Genomic DNA, 16,323 nt, shown 5'->3' on the forward strand with positions numbered 1-16,323 from the left:
GAACGTTGCAATGAGGAGCAACACAACAGCTGGTGGCTGGGGGGGGGGGGGGAGTGAAGAGAGAGAAGCAAAGGGGATAGGACACTGTACAGGCCCCAGCCAGGACAGAAGCCAGCTTTGGTAAGTGACACCTGAGTAACAGGTGAGTCTGCCTACACCTGTTGGACCAACTATCCAGCTGTTGCAACTTCTGCTGGGTCTGGGAACAGGAATGGCTGCACAAGTTACAGGGCCCAGTGCAAAAGAAAATCCCAGGGCCCCTTGTGCACAACTTAAGAATTTCCGGAAGACAACAGTAGAGTGTTAAACCAACCAAGGGGCCTCTGAGCAAGGGAGCCGGTGCACAGATGGCCCCATGAAGCCCACCCACCTGGGGACAGTCAGTCCTCTCTACTTCTGCAAGTGCAAGATGGAACCCGGCTAGTCGCATTTATGGCTGACTCTTAATACCAGGCCTATGGGACAGTGTGCCCGTTCCTCTCCTATACTCTACTTCCCTCTCTTTCTTGGCCTCAGATGCCCAAAAACTTGGCTGCTCTTGCTCTTGCCCTGCCGAGCCTAGGGGCTGGCACCTCCCCTCTGATTGCGCCTGGTTTCTGTTTGCCTATCCGGCAGCCCAACCAGAGGAAGCACCAAGTGACAGCCACCAGCGGGATTGGGTTGACTCTCTCTCAAATATGTCTTCAAGACTGGCCCAGGGAGCAGCGTGTTCCTGTCCAACAGGCCCCTTAGGGCCGGAGTCCCTGTCGAGGTCCAGCCTAACATCACCATTATGTCATCCAATCTTTCTCCTCCCAAGAAGGACAACAAAAGGGCCCCCAGCAAAGGGAGGGGGTAACGTCAACATTTCTCCTTTGAGGGTCTCATTCTTGTTCTCACATGAGCACATGTTGAGTAGAGACCCGCGCGATCCCATCAGCTGAGGAAAGCCAGTGTGTCCCCCTCCTCGCTCCTCCTGCAGAGCCGAGGGACCCCTGCGCACACGCCTTACTCAAGCCTGACATGTCACAGGAAGGTGTCACAGAGAACAAATGCTATAGAAAGTGAGGAGATAAGGGTCGCTCAGGGAAGGGGAGGAAATGGGGACGACAGAAATCGAAACTCCAAAGATTGCTTCTCTTTCTGGCTCCCCAATGACAACTTTGTCATTGGGGGTGAAGAATTCACCCCCAGCTCTCTGCAGTCACCCCGTTCTGTCCCACCTGTCCCTCTCCACAGTGGACTGTGGCCTTTGCAATAGTACACTGTCCTAGCCAGCCATGGCAGGGTCCCAGGAAATCAGCCCAGAGAGAGACTGATGCTGCCTCTGCCCAGAGCTCCCAAGCCCCTCTCTGGAGACAATGGCTCAGAGGCGAGGGAAGAGCCGGTCTCCAGCTTTGTGTGCAAGGGTGGCCACAGGAAACCATTGTCTCTGTCGCAGGACAATGCCTGTTTGCACCTCCAGCTTCAGGGCTGAGGAGTTCAACCCTTGGACAAAAAACGATTCTGAAAATTTTCTTCAAATAAATAAGAGTGATTCTAAAATCCCGCCCCGCACTGAGACTCTGCATCTGGAAGTGACAAAGGCCAGCTCTTGCTGGTGGAATGGGTCTGTCTAGTGCTTCCTCACCTGCTTCAGAGTAACCCGGACAGACAGACAGCGGACAGATAACCATTTACTCACCGGCTCTTCTTTGCGTCCCCTCTGCTGTCCCTAGCCCTGCCTCCTTCCACACTCAGGAACAGGGGAAAGGTTTTCCTTTAATGCTCACCAGGTCCCTGGAGGGGAGCAATCATTAACAGCCACACATGCCGCCCGGCCTTAACCCCTTCAGTGCCAGGTTGCGTCACATTGGCTGGTGGACCACCCTGTCCCCTTTGCCCAGCCCCGAAAAAAAAGTAGCGACTCCTACCTTGATGCCATTCACCTGAGTAATGCCGCTGCCTCCCATGTGAGGAGGGAGCACCCTTTAGTCCCACCCAGGCCGCCCTGCCTGATTGGAGCACACTCCCAACCTGAGGCACTGGGCTCTGGCATGATGCCCAATTGGATGAGCCCACATTATGAAATATTTGCCTGGCAGGCCAATAGAGAAACCAGGATCTGGGGGAGGGATGATATTTTTATTTATTCCTGGAGGAGGAAGAGCAGACAAAGGTAGTCATGGCATCCCCAGGCCCGGGACAGGAAGCCGTGGCAGGACCATCTTCAGATCCACGGGACTGCCTTTCATTTCTCTATCCTGATGCAGAATCCTGGAGGGCTTCTAAGCAATTTGAGCTCCTGGCTGTTCAGCAAGAGGGCTTCTGTGCCTTAATATCTCCCTGCCCCATTCTTGAGTTTTGAGAGTGGAACAGGGAGTCGAAAGAGAAAGGAAGAGAAGAAACGGATTGACAGAGAAGGAATTGCTTGCATCTGCATGAACTGCAACCACAGGTATTCTTTACAGTTCTGAAGTTGCAGAAATCACTTTTGCATCTTTGGACCATGCAGAGGAAAGGTAGGCAGGGATGAGTAGAGACAAATTCTTTCTTGATCCCTTTAAAAATAGGAAAACGATTTGGGGAAATCTAAATCCAGCACGAAAAGTATCTTGGTGTAGGATGCATGCAAATCTATGCAGATATGTGCAAATGAGCAGCTCCAGGCTTGTCAGAGTAAATCCCTGCCAGGATTTTCCTAGTTTGAGGAAAATCTCCGATCCCTATATCAGAGCATCTCACTAGAGGAAAAAGAATTCAACAAACATGTATTTATTGAACATTTACTATAAAGGAAGCTGAGGGCACTTAAGTATAGCCTAGTTGAGTTTATTTTTTAAACCATGATCATAAATATGATAGGATGTGCACAAGAATACAAGGGCCCCCCCTCTACACACCCACATCAATACCCTCTTCCCCCTCCAGCCCCAGATGCGTGATTAGGCTGCTTCGCCTCTTGCCTGTCTTTAGTAGCTGGCATCTTCCTTATCGCCCCTGGTTCCTGTCTGCCTATCAGTAGACCAGCCACTGTGGCTCAGGACCCTGGTTTAAACCAGCCAGGGGGCCTTATCTTATCTCCTGGGCTGCATTCCCAATGGCCTGATGGCTGCTGGCCACAGTTTCTTAAAGAGGCTGCATCGCATTCCCATTCCTAACCTACTCCGTTTGCCCTCAAGAATATCCCTGAGGTCTGGGGGTGTTCTACCTGTGCAGGTCAGAGTTCATCACGCCATCCTCTTCTCCACCCTTTACTATAGGGCTGCTACCCAGACAAACTAAGACTTGAAAGATGCCAATGTTTGCACACAAACACCCTGCACCTCAGTATTTCCAGGTTCCTGCTCAGTTGACTTTTGAAGTAGGGGAGGAAGAGGTTCAGGATACAAGGTCAACGTAGAAAAATCACCCGTATTCCTATGTACTGAAAAATTAAAATTTTAATGAAAAATTAAGATTTTTAAAACCCCAATTTGTGTAACAAATATTAAACACTTAGGAATAAATTTGGCCAAAAAAAAAATGTATAAGATGAACACTATAAAACACTGCTGAAATTAAATAAAATCTAAATAAAGGGAAAATGATACTGTTTCAATAGAAGACTCAGTATTATTGAGTTATCTAATTTCCCCATATTTTTCTATAGATGCAATACAATCCCAGTCAATATCCCAACAGGATCTCTGGGAAAAAAAAAAAAAAGACAAGCTAATTCTAATCAAAAAACATTTTAAAAGAGGAATAAAGTTGGAAGATGTACACTCCCTGGCTTTGAAACTTACTATAAAGCCTCAGTAGTCAAGACAGTGTGGTGTTGGTATAAAGATATGTGTATATATAAACAGAAAAAAATAGAGCCTAGGAATAAACCTACATACATATGGTCAACAAGTTCTTTTTTTTTTTTTTTTTTTTACTGNCAGGGGTGCTTAACCACTGAGCCACTTTTTATGTTTTAATTTATATTTTATTTTATATCCCCAGTCCTTTTTATATTTTATTTTGAGACAGAATCTCACTAAGTTGCTGAGGCTGGCTTTGAACTCATGATCCTCCTGCCTCAGTCTCTAGAGCCACTGAGATTACAGGCATGCGCCACCATGCCTGGCAGTCAACAAGTTTTCAACAAAGGTATAAGGCCAATTTCAATGGGGGTGGGGTAAGGGGTTGGTAAATGACAACCTTTTCACTACATGGTGCTAGAAAAACTGGAGATCCATATGCCAAACAAACAGCAAAAACCAAATACATCTTGACTCTACCATTTAAAAAGTAACTCAAAATGGATCACAGACCTGAATGTTAAGAGCCCAAACTGTAAGATTTCTAGGGGAAAAGATGGGAGAAACACCTTAGTGACTTCAGGTTTGGCAAAGATGACACAAAATGCACCAACTATAAAGAAAACTCAATAAAATGAACATCAAGACATTGTTAATGAAAACGAAAAACCATAAAGACATCCTACAACATATAACTGACACAGGACTTATATGTACAACAAATGAAGAACTCTCGTGACTTGAGATTAAGATAGCAAACAACACCAAGAAAGAGACAGGACTGTAAATTAAAGTCTATGAAAGATGCTCCATATCATTCAGGGAATGCAAATTGAAACTTCAGTGAGCCACCATTATGCACACACCATAGAACAGCCAAATTTCAAGACCACCATATGGCCAAGAACATGGAGGAACTGGAACTCTCATGGACTGCTGGCGAGATATAAATGGTGCAGCCACTTTGCAAAACAGACACTAGTTTCCTCAAAAGCTCCGCATACATCCCTACAACCCAGTGAGTCTTCTCTTGGGTATTCACCTGAAAGAAATCCCAGCATATGTCCACACACACAAAGACTCGTACACCGAGATTCCTGTAATAGCCCCAAACTGCAAACCACCCAAATGTCCATGAACCCATGGATACAATACACGGGGTACATCTACACAAAAGTACACTCCTCAACAAGAAAGAAAACAAATTATTGATTACCAAAAACACAATCAATCTCAAAATAATTATGCAGAGTGAAAGAAGACAGGTCCTTTCTCCTCTTGGAAAGTACGTACTGAATGACTCTATTATAAAAAACTCTAAAAAATGCAAACTAATCTATAGTGACACAAAGCAGATCAGTGGTTGCCTGGGGACAGGGTAGAGGGAGGGATTACAAAAACGCAGGAAGAAACTCTGGGGAGTTACATTCATTCTCTTAATTGTGGTTATGGTTTCACAAAACATATCAAGTTTTTACTCTTTAAATACATGCCGTCTATCATGTATCAATTATACCTCAATAAAGTTATAATAAGCAAAAGCTTCAGACGAGCCTTGTATTAAAAAAAAAAAAAAAGACCACTACTGTTTCCAGGGAGCCCACTGTGTTAGGTGGTGATGGAACACAGGAGAGGGAGGAGCCGGCAGGACTCCAGGCTTCCCAGATACCTGCTTCCCGCTGATAGAAATGCTGTGTGAAGGCAGATGAGCAGGAGTGTGAGCAGCCTGTGTTCCTCCCTCTCATGAGTTTGGATCAATGAATGAGGCAGATCTGAACATGGACTTTATAAAAATAAAGGACGTTATTTGTTTACAAAAGGGGAATGTCAAGTCAAACCCTTTACCCGTTCACAGAACTCTCTCATTATCTCATTTGATTCTTTCAGATCTTATGAGGCAGGTAGAAAAGTACTACCACTTGCATCTCACAAAACTACACACCTCTGAAGCTCAGTGAGGTTAAGGGGCTTTGCTAAGACAGCCCACCCTGGGGCCTTCCTCCTTGACAGGTGAGCACCCTGACACTGCTCCACCGTCCACTAGACTCTGGGAGCCAGGAGAGGGTGGAGGGACGTAGCTGGCATGACAGCCTTGCTGGGGGACAGATCCTGTGAAAGGCCCCCCCCACAGCCCCGCGGTTCATGGGGCATGCTAGGGACAGAACCTCAGGGCTCCTTGGAAGCATAAGAACAGCAGCAGACCTGGGGTCAGAACAGGTTCAATTAAGGGAACCATTGTGATGTTAGGACAGAGAGCACTAGTAGGGTGAGGGGTCCCCGAATCTAATTAGATCACACATCTGATGGGAAGAGAGGAAAAAAAACCAACCAACCACCACTCCCCCAGCGGAAGTCTACTGGGTGTGGAAGCAGCTGGAAGCTGTTAGCTCCCAGCCAGAGGCCCTTGTACCATTCTTCTCCCTCCTCTTCTCCCGGTCCCCACTCTCCCTCCTCCTCCCTTCTGGCCCAGGACAAGGACAGCAGCTGGCTGGGCCCCACCTCTCTTTCTCCCTTGTTCTGAGAATGGGATGATGGGCAGGAGAGAACCCACCCTGTAGACCACAGGGGCAGAAGCACAAGGGCACCCAAAAATTCAGCAAGCATGATTTATACTATTCTCCAGGAGGGGTGGTGCACCCCTGTAATTCCAGCTACTCAGGAGGTTGAGGCAGGAGAATCCCAAGTTTGAGGCCAACCTAGGCAATAGACTCTGTCTCAAAATAAAAAAAGAAGGGTGGGATGGCCTGGGGATATATGTCTCAGTGGTACAAAGCTTGCTTATTATACGTGAGTTCCTGAGTTCAATCCCCAGAACTGGGGGGTGGGAGAGTGGGGGGAATGATTTATACTATTTTTGATGCAATCTTTTGGTTTGTTTTTTCAGTAATAAAGTTCAAACCCAGGGCCTCATGCATGCTAGGCAAGGCTCTATAGTGAGCCACATTCCCTGAACTGGCACTTTGAAAAAGTAATACTTAATCAATGTTGCCTTTAAAAAGATAAATAAATATGCCCATGCAGTAATAAAAATGTCAGTCATGGTGTGCTCAGAAGGCTGAGGCAGGAGGAGCTCAAGTTTGAGGCCAACCTTGGCAACTTAGCAAGACCCTGTCTCAAAATCAAAAATCAAAAAGGGCTGGGGTATAGTCAGTGCTTGCCTGGCATGCTCAAAGCCCTGGGTTCAATCCCCAGTATGGGAGGGAAAAAAAATGAATGAAATGCTTGCATTAGGTTGATATTTTAAAATATGCATTAAAGTATTATTAATCTTGATTACCCAGCTTTTTTGGCAAACTGTGTCTTAAATTTCGTGTCCAGAGAGAGTGCCCTAAGCCTCTCACCCTAGTAGTCAGGCCTGCTCAAGGATGGGAGAGGGAGAGAGGGAAAAGAAAGACTGGACAAGACCAGGAAGGCCCAGATAAGATGTGTGCTCTTAAAGAAAGGTCCATCCACGAACAACGAAGAAAAGCCGAGGGACTCGCCCAGGTTAACCTGAGAGAGCAAAGAGACTCGACCCTGAATTAGATTCTAAAATGACATTATTAGGACACTTGGAAAAATTTAAACATGAACTGTATGTTAGAACAGTATCAGTATTAGATTTCCAGAATTTGCTAATTGCACTGTGGTTATGCAAGAGGCTGTCCTTGTTTTTAAAAGGAAAAAAAAAAAAAGAGGATGATGATGAAGGAAGAGAGACCAAAAGGGTGACAGCTGTCTGACAGCTGCCTGAAGCCAAACACTCTGCCCTGTGCTGCCCGCAACTCCTCCAACTGCAGGCAAGCCTGGAGGAGAAGTAGGAGGAGATGGTGGCGGCAAGAAGTCTCTTGGAGGCAGGGGATTGCAGGGCTAGTTGGACATTTTCCTCCAGAAACAACTGGATTAGTCTTGAATTCCCAAATTACTCCTCACCCTCCCAAGGAAAACTTGACAACTTGCACAGAAAGGAAAGGAGATCAACACCTCACCAAGCCAGGATGCTAGCAAATTCTCTGCTAACCTCCAGAGATAGGTACCGCTGTCTTATTCTTTGAGGAGGAACCGGAGGCCAGGTAACCAGCCTTAGGCTACATGGTTAGGAAGTGAGAGAGAACAGGGATTAGAGCCCAGGACACAGTCCAAAGCGGGCTCTCTTCCCACTTGATGTTAGTTGTGCAACTTGAAATTCCCTTCTCATGCATCATCCTACCAACTAATCCTTCCGTTTATTTTCACTGCACTGAATTCTGCATTCGTCTTGAGATTTTTGGCTGTGGAGCCAGACTGTCCCTGTTCCAATCGCAGCTCCGGCAGTTACTACCTAAGGGACTTCGGGTGAATGACTTACCTCTCTCTGTGCACTATTCCTCCAGCTGTCAAAAGAAGTCAATAGAAGGACCCACCTCGTGGGTTCATTACAGGATTAAGTGAGATTATACCAGTGGAGAATTCAAGGGAGCTGCTGGCACTTAATAAATGTTCAATAAATGCCAGTAATCATTATCGTCTGCCTGCATCTGCCTTGAACTGTTCACCTCTAGGAGACAATGACCTAATTTTGACCAGATTATAAAACCCTTCACCACACTGTCACATAAAGATGGATGTTTAGTAATTGTTCCTAAGGAAATCATCCATCAAGATGGCACAGAGATTCCTAAATCTAGTTTGTGAAGCCTTTAAAACCCCAGATCAAGTGATGGAAAGAGGCAGTCTAGGAACAGAATAATGGGCACCTGGGAATCTCAAACAGGAGGGAGGTCTGCCTCTAGTCCCTTTTTTCTTTCTTTCTTTTTTTGGTACTGGGGATTAAACCCAGGGGTGCTTAACCACTGAGCCACATCCCCAACCCTGTTTTAATATTTTGAGACAGGGTCTCGCTGAGTTGCTTAGGGCCTTGCTAAATTGCTGAGGCTGGCCTTGAACTTGCAATCCTCTTGCCTCTGGCCTTCACATCAACTTGCCCTGTGTGCATGTGTGACCGCTGGCCCACACTCGCAGCTGGGATTACAGGAGTGTGCGTGCATGCCCGCCCTGATGCCTTTGGAACTGGGACGTAGACTTTTTCTTCTGTCACGTCTTACTTGGAAATTAAAAAGCAAGTGAATTCTAGGAGCATCATCACTGGGCACGAAGAATCTCAAGTTCTAGTGCTCTTGCTGTTACCCGTGCAGCTCTATCACGTAGACAAGTTCTTGTTCCCTGGGGGCCCACTGGACACAAGGGAGGGAAATGAGTGGCCCCTAGAGTACATGAGAGCACAAAAGAAGCCACCCAAAGCCTGGGAGCTTTGGGTTCTTCTGGAAAAGCCTCTCTCCAAAGGCCAACTGCTCACCTGAAACCCTCTCTCCAGCTGAGAGGGTTAGATTAGGCTGGGAGGACTCACAGCCTGAGCAGGAGAGTAAATTCGGGGATCGTGTGCCTAGAGGGCGGAAGGGGGTGGGCAGGGTGGCCAGAGGTCACGTAGCAGTCAGACTTCCCTCCAATGTTCCCTCTGTGACAGAGGCAGAGGGGGAGCAGGGCAATTTTCTAACTATAAACAGACACTCAAGAAGCCCCAAACCACATGCGTGCACATGTGGGGACAAGAGGGAAGCATAGACTCTCCAGGACAAATGTGAGCAGGGGACAGGGCTGTGAGGAGGCAGCGTGAGGCCAGGAGGGGTGGGTGTGTATCTTTGATGCCCGGATGCAGAAGCAGAGACAGGCGTGGTGAGGCCTAACCCTTACATGACGTGGGGTCCTTATTAAGAAAGAGACTACAAATATGAATTTATGTGTCAGAACCTTGGAAAGGGCCAGTGCCAGTGAGGGACCTCAATGAGAAGCCACATTACTTCACATCAACTTACAGCCTGCCCCGCGTGCATGAGTGACCACTGGCCCACACTCGCACACGTGTGTCTCCGTGAGCCTCCCTGTCTCTTTCCAACGCTACTTCCTCTCACTCAGTGCTCTGCCTGACCTGATTATTTTTAAATGGCACAGAGCATGAGCTAGAATTCCCACACCTTGGAATTCAGTTCCTGTGCCCCTCGGTGCCGTGGGTGTCCCATCCCACCCTCTCCAGTATACTGCATCATGGCCATCTCCCTGGTCCACATGTTTGGCTACAATCAGCCCCACCTTCCCCAAAGGGCACACACAGCAAAGCCCTCCAGGCTGCCAGAAAGGGGGAAACCACAGCTCTCCCCACTGCCGGGCCCTGCATTCCAGCCCTGCGCCCAGAGACTGACCTTCTCTGTGGCTGGCTGCAGATGTGTCTGTGTTACAGAAATAGTCTAGCTCCTGGGCCTCTCCAGGCCCTCCTGCTGCTCCGCTCAGAGACTCCCCCACCTCACTGGCTCCAGGGAAGTCAGGCGAGATGGGAGGAAGGTAGTTCTGCGGCGCCCTCCCACACAGCCCTAGGAGCACAGCCAAGCAGGGCCTGGGGCCTGCCTTCTGCCTGCTCCTCCAGCCCCGGGACTGCTGTTCCACATCTGCACACGTGGTGGATGGAGGTGAGAGATTTAGGGAGTGAATATGGAAGAGGACAGAATATGGCAGAGCATCATGGCAGCTTCTCCTATGTGACCCCAGGAAGGTGGGGTCGGGTAGGCATATGGTTCTCACCACCCACAGAGACACCTCCACATCCCTCCCTCCCAGCCACCAGCTCCACTGAGAGAGAAATTAAAAGAATCGGCAGGGTAGAGATATAGATAGATTCCGATGGAGGAGGTCACCGACTGACTAATGCATCCTTCTTCCTAAAAAAAAATCTCCTGGCTCTAACAACATTTGTCTGTGATGTGCCATTTAAACTTCTGGTAGCAGAAAACATGCTTCATCTAAATGTGAATTGTTTTTCTCTTGTTGAAAAAATCTTAGGGACGGGGTGGTGGCTCAGTGACAGAGCGCTTGCCTAGTCTGCATGAGGCACTGGGTGTGATCCCCCACAACACATAAAAATAAACAAATAAAATAAAGGTATTGTGTCCATCTATAACTAAAAAAAAAAAATTAAAAAAAAAAAAGAAAGACAAAAATCTCAGAATAAAGATTAATCCTCGTCCACCTCTAACTTTCCTCTTTCCGTCAAGAAATTCTACTACGGCCATTTGAGCTCAGCACAGCTACAGAGGACAAGAGCCCTGCCCTGGAGAAGCTCCATCCACTGGGGGGCCTCCTCCCAGCTCACCTGGGATAGAACTGTTTGACTTCCTCATCAGAAGGGAGAGGAGGAAGAATCTGCATCCTAAATTTGCATCCTGCTCAGCTCCTTGGGAGCACTGGGGCTTTGGACAAGTTACTCAAACTCTTTATGCCTCAGTTTCTTAGCTGTAACCTTGTACCTCGTGGGATTTGTTGTAAGAATTCAATGACTTCCTACACACAGAAAGCTTTAAACAATGCCCGTGACAGTTAATGGCCATCATCATCTCAGTCTCCCAAGCTGTGGGACACCAGAAACATAGGAAGTGAAATCCATCCCCCTCTACATTGCTAATTGTGAGTTTGTTCATTGTCAAAGATCAAAAAAGACTTGGGGCTCTTTGCCTATCTGGGTTACCCAGCCCCCCCCCAAGCTCCATTAATGTAGGTAAAGGAGGGACGATGGCATCTTGGCCTACGATCCCTTTGTTGTCCTCTTCCTATACCTCGTATCTCCCCAGCCCCCCTGACCTCCCTGAACCTCCACACCTTTCTTATGGTCCGAACTTGATTGGGTTTGTGGAGCATGGGAAAGAGAAATCTAGAAGAGCGCTCTCTGCCATTTCTGTATGCAGTCAGGGGCTTGTCTTTTCTCTTCTCTGGGGTTTCTTTGGATGAAAGGTAGCGGCCATCCAGAAAGGTGCCAAATTCCAAATCCCCTTCACCTAAACTCTTGTCTTCTCATGCAGAAATAATATCTTTTTTGGGCGGGGGGATTACTGGGGATCTAACCCAGGGGCACTTTACCACTGAGCTACATCCCCAGCCCTTTTTAGTTTTTTTTATTTTGAAACAGGGTCTCACTAAGTTGCTGAGAGTCTCACTAAGTATCAAGGCTTAGTGAAATCCTCCTGCCTCAGCCTTCCGTCATGCAGAAATAATTCTATCTTCATTAATTTGGTCCATCTAAAAGATGGGGGCCTCAATCCTCCTCTAAGCCCAAGATGGAATGAGAGACCATAGACGAATTCAATTACATTATGAAGGACTGAATTTAGAATCGGTGATGAGCTTTCCAAATGTGAAGTGATTGGACGTTGACTCCCTGGTGTCTGAATCTGCTACGAAGGACTTAAATAAAACAATAGCATTTTACCAGTGGATAGGGTAACAGGTGGGACGGCCACTGTTTCAGGCTCTGCCCATGGGGAATGGCAGTGACATAACCATGTCCTGGCTCCTTCAGTCACACTGCCATGCTATCTACTAGACCTTGTCAGTGGTCATCATCAGACAGCAAAAGAGCTGAGCATGAGAGGCCAGGGGTGTAAACTCTCCAAGCCAAACTCATGTATGCCCCTTTCTAGAAACTGCCCCCACTCCAACATCCACAGTTACCATGGAAATAGCCACATTCCCAAAACTCGGGACTGTCTTGGTTACCACTTGTGCCATTCTCTTGGTTATCTGGTACACCCTGTGATCTCAGCTCAGCCAAAATCTCTCCCCCAAGATGAGAACCAGGATTGAGAGAGAAGAGAGATCAGTCCTTTTCCAGGTGACCCCACTGGTCAACCTGGACACAAGGGAAACAGCCTCCCATCTCTCCCACCCTGTGGGCTGACCAGGAAGCTGAAAGTCCTCTCTGCAACCCGCAAAAGGAGGGAGCCAGCCGAGGTCACGCCGTGGCATATGGCTTCTTGGTTCCAATTCGTTCCTGTGGTCCAGCCATGTCTCCGGACCTTGAGCTCTGAGAAACACGCCAGTACCCTCATATTAAATCTCCACTGGGACTTTAGCTGTTTTGAGTGGTTTCTTAACTTGGATCCAGAAGATTCCCCTCTAATACCAGGGAAGGGATCAGGTGACTTCTAGAAGACCCAGCATCTCACCTCAACTTGCCATGCACGGTCAGTATGAGGGAGAAACGAGGCAAATGGGAGGAAGAAGGAATAGGACTAGGAGTTCTGGGAGGTCTTGGTTTCCCTATGGGCCAAGCCATCTGGGAGGACAAGGATGGAGACAGGGTTGAGAGAAAGCAGGCAAGCTCACTACCACAGCATGGAGAAGCTCCAGGTATGCACCAGTGAGAGGGAGCTGGCAACAGGAGACGCGGGTTGGCCCTAAGATCCCCAGGTGCGTGTAGTAAGTCATTGACTCCTGCCGGCTGAAGGACTCAGGGAAGGCCGAGCTGGTGGCTAGCAAGTGGGCAAAACTTTGAAGCATATTCCCAACAATGGACAGCCATCACCGAGAAGAAAGTCGTGCATTCTTTCCAGTACTTTCTAAAGTACCTGGGTCCTCTGCTGTTTTAGAACCCCACAATTCTCACAGGCCAATGGGTCCAGTCTGCCCCTCAAGTGTTCTTTAGGAGAGTCTACTTCCCTGGCACCAATGGTCCCTTTAAGAAGATTTCCGCCCCAACCCCCCCATCTGTTCTCTAATTGGCTGGAGCAGATGTTCCTTGTTCCTATGGCAACTAACCTACCATCCCTCCTAGTGGGTATCTTCCTAATGAAGGACACAGCACAGGCCACTCTCCTCCAGACCAGCTGGCACTTCTGCTGCTTAGAGTTCACTGACAACAGGCTCCTCTCTGCAGAGAAGCACCGTGGACACATGTGCCTGCCTAGAGAGGGTCCAAATCTGACCTGACCTAGGCATGAGCCAGAGATGGCAGTGGCTATCCAATAGCATCCAGAGGGATGCTAGAGGGAGGTCATCTATACCATTGCCCACGCAGCAGGCCCATGTCCATCTTTCCAATGAAGTGTTATGTTCGGCAGATTGAATTAGCACTTCCTCTGACGTCTTTTCACATCATTAATGAAGACCAGTGAGACCCCCTAATTGAATTCTCCCTATCCCAAGCTGCACATCACTCTCATCCTTATCTGGGGATTGTGGTCCTAGCACTTGGGCCCTCTCTCCAGATGCTCTGCACTCTGAATGAGACTTGTGCAGCCAGGAGCCGGTGGGGAGGCAGGAAGCACAGAGCATTCCATTAGCTCTGCACAGGGGCCCCCTCCACTGCGGATGATGATTCCCTCACTCAACCCAACTTGACCCCATTTGTTCTTGGCTCTCTCAGCCCCCACAAAGCCAGCTGGATTCTTCTTGTAAAGCCACAAAGTTGACTGAACTTTAGCTTCCTCTCTTCGGAGCTTTTTAGCCTACTGAGGTCCCAGCAGTCAATGTATAAATAAGAATGAGTCAATAAATGATCCCTTCCAAATGTGCAGAAAGTGCCTCCCGCCAGAGGAGACGCCAGATTTGGAGCTCCCCGGCCCCACCCTGGATGTTTCTTCGCTCCTTCCAAAGGAGGCAAGATCCCTACCCTGAGGAAAAAGTCTATAGACAGACAGACCTGGAATCACAGCTTGGCCACTTGCCAGCTGAAGGGCATTAGGCAAGTCCCTGATCCCCTGAGCCCCAGCTTCCTCATCTGTAAAATGGGAAGATAATTCCAACCTTTTAAGATTATAGGAGGCAACACAGAACCACGGTGCTTTCATAGCATTCCAAAATCCACAGACAGCTAAAAACAAAGTGTTTTTTTGTTTTGTTTTGTTTTTCCTAACTGGCAGCAAAACCCAACCAGACTTGAACCTATCTGGCAGCAGAACATAACCTGACCTGGTATGAGACTCTATGTATCCCACTTACGTGACTCTTTAGATAAGTCTTGCTGCAGCATTATTAAAATGTCTGATGGTGGAGCTGCTCAGTGCCTGCTGGAGGCTTTATGTAATACACAGTATGTGCCATGTACTGAGCTAAGCTCCACAGGCCCTGCAAGTTTCCAATAATGAAGTGTAGGACTCTATAACCACAGTTTAGTCCCCAAAGACAGGGATTTCAGGACAGTCCCCAGAGTGATTTAAGCTAAAGATACTGACACTCATGACAGCCATTCAAAGCCCCTTGCCTCACCTCCAACCTGGAGAGGATCTCTGGGTTCCTGCAGCCCGGAGCTGGCTCCCTGGAACGCAAGTTGATATGGGGCAGGGGAGACGATCCAAAGACCGGCCCATAAAACCCTGCTGCTTTTCTACGCCGAGCAGACGGGTAGAGGCAGTGTGTTGTTATTATTTGGTTGGACTTCAGGTATAGACATGCCTCGGGATTCCAAACATGCCTCCCGACTCCCCACCTCACTGGGCTCCCAGCCCTCTCTGCCCTACCACCCCACAGCGTCATCCGCATCACCTATTCCCTAGAGGCACCCCAGGGGCATACGTGACCCAGCCAAGGACACACCATGAGAAGGGGGATCTGGGTTTGCAGGCACCTGGACAAAAGGAAGGAAAAGCTTCTGAGTGTGAGGGTGACGATGAAGATGGGACTCTGAAGGTGAGGGGGGGGGGGGGACAGACACATGCAACATACAGTGGAACAGGTTTGGCATGTTTCTCCTGATGCCATCTCATGGCCCCGGGAGGCTTTTAAAATGAGAAACCAGTCCTGGTCAATACAGTGAACAACCTTGGGCAATTCCATTCCTCAGATCTCTTGGCTCTAGCCAGACATGGTAGGAATTGGTGGGTCACTGTATGACTCAACCTTCTCGGAGGCACAGTCACCTAAGTGGGCTTCTCATTTCTGACCCTGGATCTGCCAGATACCCAGCCAGGCTCCATCCTGCCACCTTAAGCCACCTTCCAACAGACAGGCAATCGAACCGCCGGAGACTTGCAGTGCTGGCTGAGGTAGGGGACGCTCTTCTCTCAGAATGGTCAGGTCTACCCTATGTTCTTGGAGAGTCTCCACTGTCAAGTGGAGCACTGAAGCAGGCAGAGTTAAACATCAGACTGGTGGCAATTCAATTCAATTCCCTCATCTCACAGACGAAGCATCTGAGGCCAGAAGATATGGACGAAGTTGCCCAAGACCACAAAGCAAGTTAGAGACAAAGATGGCCCAGGACTGGCAATATGATTTCTATGGCCTACCCATGATAAACCCAGGATGTCTTTAAAGGTCCCAGTCATGCCAGGCGTGGTGGCACACGCCTATAATCCCAGCAGCTCAGGAGGCTGAGGCAGGACGATCCTGAGTTCAAAGCCAGCTGCAATAACTTAAAAAGACCCTGTCTCAAAAAAAAAAAACCCCACAAATGGCTGGGGATATGGCTCAGTGGCTAAGTGCCCCCAGGTTCAATCACCAGTACCTAAACAAACAAAACCAAATAAAAGGTCCGTGTCATGTCCTTGACCTTTGCATTCAGAAGAAGCCAAGCTGGACGGTTAATACCTTCTACCCTTCTGGCTTGAGCATCTCAGAAAAGTACTATTTTTTTTTCTTTCAGTAATTGAGATTGAACCAGGGGCTGGCACACATTAGGCAAGTGCTCTACCACTGAGCTACATCCAGTCTTTTTAAAATTTTGAGACAGGGTCTCCCTAAGTTGCCAGCTTCACCTTGTCTTCTTCCTGCCTCATACCCCACAGCCCACCCGCGCCAC

The 16,323-nt window shown here is 48.2% G+C and overlaps 1 protein-coding gene across 18 annotated transcripts in view; it reads right to left on the reverse strand.

The window, feature by feature from the left end:
- Plekha6 (pleckstrin homology domain containing A6) overlaps positions 1-16,323 on the reverse strand; it is a 142,939-nt gene that overhangs the window by 56,858 nt on the left and 69,758 nt on the right. The window contains exon 1 of one of the 18 annotated variants that reach the window (XM_048809751.1): positions 1,664-1,803. The exons of the other annotated variants lie outside the window; for them this stretch is intronic. The gene's annotated coding sequence lies outside the window, so the exon portion shown is untranslated. Of the gene's footprint in view, positions 1-1,663; positions 1,804-16,323 lie in introns of those variants that run through there. 18 annotated transcript variants of the gene reach the window in all.

This window comes from Marmota marmota, unplaced genomic scaffold (genome assembly GCF_001458135.2).
Source record: "Marmota marmota marmota unplaced genomic scaffold, marMar, whole genome shotgun sequence".
Taxonomy (NCBI): domain Eukaryota; kingdom Metazoa; phylum Chordata; class Mammalia; order Rodentia; family Sciuridae; genus Marmota; species Marmota marmota.